We start from the raw sequence: 4,065 nt of genomic DNA on the forward strand, positions 1-4,065 counted from the left end.
TAAAGAGGTCTTCAAGAATTCTTTCTTGGGGCGCCTGGGTGGCTCAGTCGGTGAAGCATCCAACCTCGGCTCAGGTCATGATCTTGGGGTTCGTGAGTTCCAGCCCCACTTTGGGCTCTGTGCTGACAGCTCAGAGCCTGGAGCCTGCTTCAGATTGTGTCTCCCTCTCTCTCTCTGTTCCTCCCCCTCTTACACTCTCTCTCTCTCTCACACACAAAAATAAATCAACGTTAAAAATAAATTTTTTTTTAAAAGAATTCTTTCTTGGCCGTCAGCTCTGAATCCCAACCCACCCTCCCCCCCACCACTCCAAAAACCTCATTAAGGAGATGAGGGAATTTGAGGAAACAGAAATGGAGTTTTGTGTGGATTATTAATTAGATCCCTTTTAATGCTGTTAGAGATATGGAGGTAAAGATTATGGAGCTTCTAAATGACCGGTGATGGGGGGGACTTTGTTTTCTTCCATTGTGAGTCTGCACAGACTGGGCCATGTGAAGCTCTGGGATTTTCCAGGGTTATGCTCTTGACAGAGGCAGGTCAGCTCTGTGGAAGGCCTTTCACTGTCTGAACCCCGCTGTCCTCTGAACAGGCTGCCGAGCATGCCCAACCCCCACCAACATTCCTCTCAGAAATGTGGTCAGAGTAAGGACAAAAACAGTACCTTCAGCCCCTGGGCCTTTCTAGAACCTTCTCTAAGATAAAGTATCTCAAGCCTGTGACCTCATCCCATCCTTCCTTGGACTCTGGAACAGATTAGAAGCTTCCTGCGCCGGAGGACAAGGAGAAACCTGAAAAGCTGGGGTGAGCTAAACAGCTCAGGTCTCCACAGCAATTCCCTATGGTGCTTCTCTACTGAGAGCTTCCTATTGTCCCTACAATTCCTCAGCGTCTTTGCTCAGGGGAAAAGTGAGTGATAACAGGCAGAAAGGCCCCGTATCCAACACAGAAAGCTGTCACAAAGAAGACCCGCTACAGGCTACTCAGGCAAGGTCCAGAGATGGCCCAGAGATGGGGGAGGTCCCCACACCCAGGGTCAGTACATTTGCAGGGGTACTTGGTCCTCTTTGTGGTGTTGGAGGATTGCCTCACCCAGACAGGGTAGGACAGATAGGACAGGTGCTCATGGTAAATCTGGGGGACGGGCTCTTGCCCTGGTGGAAAGTTAGGTACCCACGCCTCCGGGCACATTATTCCTGGTGCCAAGACACCTTGAATTCGACACCAGGCTGCTGATGACAGAGCTACATCTGGGGCAAGGAGTGGTCTGAACGGATGCAATGTCCAAGCGGCTTCATCCAGGCAACGATGTGCCCTCGCAGTTTACTAGGAGTGAAGTTGGTCCTCCTCACACCTGGAGCATCCATGGAAGGCAGCCATTCTGAGCACAGAGGTCAAAGTGCGGGCTCCGCTGTCGCACCGTGTAGGTTCCAGTTCTGATCCACACCTGGTAACGGCGAGGCCTTGGGCAAATCGAGGTTGCACTTTCCTGATCTGTAAAATGACCAAAAAAGAAAAAAAAAATAAATTGTACCTATCTCTCAGGGTTTTTGTGAAGATTAAATGAGATTTTTGCATGTGATGCGCTTGGCCCGGCACACAGGACGTGTACATTAAATTCACGCTATTGTAATGAGTGGTGATGGAAAAGCTTTAGGACAAGTCAGTACCTGGTTGCTTAGGGACTTCAAAGTCTCAACCTCTTTGGATCCCTGCGTCCTCCTCTGAAAAATGGAAGAGTTGAACCAAAGGTGGTTCCTTCTGTTATAAAGTTCTCCAAAAATCGTGAGGGCAAGTCTGAGCCACTCCCAGCCAGGACACAGACAGCCCCTGCTTTGAAATGCTGAGTTTTCAATGCCTCAGTAAACCACACCACCTCTGGGGAACTCCCAGGCTGAGATGGGGAAGGCTGCTGTGACAGAGAGCTTTTCAAGATATTTGGCCAGGTTGGCTGCCTCCAAAGAAACAATGGGCACAATTCTCAGTCCTAAAGGTAACAAGAAGTCCCCTGCCAGTCCCCAGAGAGAAAGCCGTCTGTTAGCTCATGGAAGGGGGCAGGGCTTTCATAGAATTCTAGAATGTCAAAGCTGGAAAAACTCTTGGGGAGTTTCTAGTTCAGGGGGTTTTAAGCTGTGTTCTGTGAGTGCTCCGGCCGTGCCACAAATTATGAATATTCACCTCATTTTGTACGTCTCAAGCTATATTTAAAACAGTGACTGAAAAGCAGCAAAGACACCCACATTAGTCACCCACTAATTTCAACACATCAGAAACTAAAATCCATTAATATGTTGTGGCATCTTCTGCTGGTTGTCCCCTAAATCTACTCATTTTTTTTTTTTACATTTATTGTGGAAACAACAGTTGGGTGGGTCCATGACAACCCAGATTTTTTTTTAATGTTTATTTATTTTTGAGAGAGAGAGTGGGGGAGGGACAGAGAGAAAGGGGGACAGAGGATCCAAAGTGGGCTCTGTGTTGACAGCAGAGAGCCCAATGCGGTGCTAAAACTCACGAACTGTAAGATCATGACCTGAGCTGAAGTCACCCAGATTAAAGACTACATTTCCCAGCCTCCCTTGCTGCTAGGCCTCGTAATTAAGTTTTGGTCAAAGGGATGTAAGGAAAAGTTGTGCTCCTTCCAGGGGTTGAAGTGAGAGGGCATGCTGTTTTCATCCCTCTTCTTGCTGGATGGATCTATTGTGGACAAGACAGTGGAGCTCAGTCAGCCATCTTGACCTCTGGATTGGAAGTTTTGTGTTGAAGATGGTGGACAAAAGAGAGAAGGAGCCTTGGGTCTTTGATGCTCATTGAGCTCTTAGCTGTTTCCATCGAGTGCCTTGGACTGCTCACCCCTAGACTTCATTTACGTGAAGGAAACGTAAACTTCTATCTTGTTAAGCCACTTTTACTATGAAGTTTTTGCCTTTTGCAGCTAAATCTAATTGACACAGTTGTGTTCCCCAGTGATTGGCTTTATAACGTATTAGTAATATTTTTATAGTTTGCTGAGAGATTCTGAGGAAAACACCACTTGTAACTCCCACTCAGATCAGGAAATTTGCAGTCACCCAGAAAGCCCTTTGGGTGCCTTGACCAATCACAACTATCTCCTTGCTCCTAAAAGCACCTCTACCCTAACTTTTACAGGAAACACTTCCATAATATTATGATGCCATATTACCTTAAAAACACTTTGGTTACAGACCACTTTTACCTGTTTTAGATGGGATGGCTCTTAGGACTTTGTTGGACAGAAGTCTTCCTCTGATCAGAAAGTTAGAAATTAATTAAAATAGTCTAAACCTCTTCATTTTACAAAGGAAGAAAAAGTCTCAGGGAAAGGAAAGAACTTTCTAATGTCAATTAGCAAATCAGTGGCAGAGTGAACTAAGACTCAAGTTCTCTCTCACTCTTTAGCATTTCATTTTCCAGTTCTTTCCAGGAGAAGGGACCATAGATACAAGGTACCAGCCTAACCGAGTGACTCAAGAATGGGAAAGATTTGCATACACAGCCTCCACTACAAGACATTCTGTCCTCCAACACCAAACTTGGCTCTTTCCACATAAATCTCAGGGCAGAGAAGCTGTTAAGGACCCTGGCAATGGTTCCTCCCAGATGGCTTTGCATTTTAACCTTAAAAAAAAAATGCACCAACAAAGGTGGGGGTCACAGACACAGAGGCCACACAGTGGAGATGACAATTGGATGAAGCGGGGCGTCTCTCCCATGGTGCTGTGTGCGCTGAGCCTGACACACAGGAGCCCCAGAGATCACTGTGGTGAAGTACGTTGCTGAATCTCTGGGACCAGAAGAAGTGAGATGCAGAGATGAAGGCTGGAGCAAACCCAAGCTCTTCTGCTGTACTCCCTCAACTGTTCCAATCAGCATGGGGCTGCCCCTACCTCAAGTCTGGGGGAACCCCTCGTGCTCCTGAAAGTCAATCATTTTATATTGTGAAAGATGCCCAGCACACTTTTGGGTAGGATATGGCAGCATCTTCTAGCTCTGATCAGCCAGATTCCAGAGGCCTCTCCGTCCTACATTCTTGGATGGTTTACA

The 4,065-nt window shown here is 46.8% G+C and overlaps 1 long non-coding RNA gene across 1 annotated transcript; it reads right to left on the reverse strand.

The window, feature by feature from the left end:
- Nucleotides 1-370: 370 nt before the first annotated feature.
- On the reverse strand, nucleotides 371-2,181 carry LOC131506786 (uncharacterized). The gene is made up of 2 exons (XR_009259139.1): nucleotides 1,671-2,181; nucleotides 371-1,494 (listed from the first exon to the last, which is right to left on the reverse strand). It is a non-coding gene; the product is annotated as an uncharacterized LOC131506786 (long non-coding RNA).
- Between the last annotated feature and the right edge of the window lie 1,884 nt (nucleotides 2,182-4,065).

This window comes from Neofelis nebulosa, chromosome 1, assembly GCF_028018385.1.
Source record: "Neofelis nebulosa isolate mNeoNeb1 chromosome 1, mNeoNeb1.pri, whole genome shotgun sequence".
Taxonomy (NCBI): Eukaryota; Metazoa; Chordata; class Mammalia; order Carnivora; family Felidae; genus Neofelis; species Neofelis nebulosa.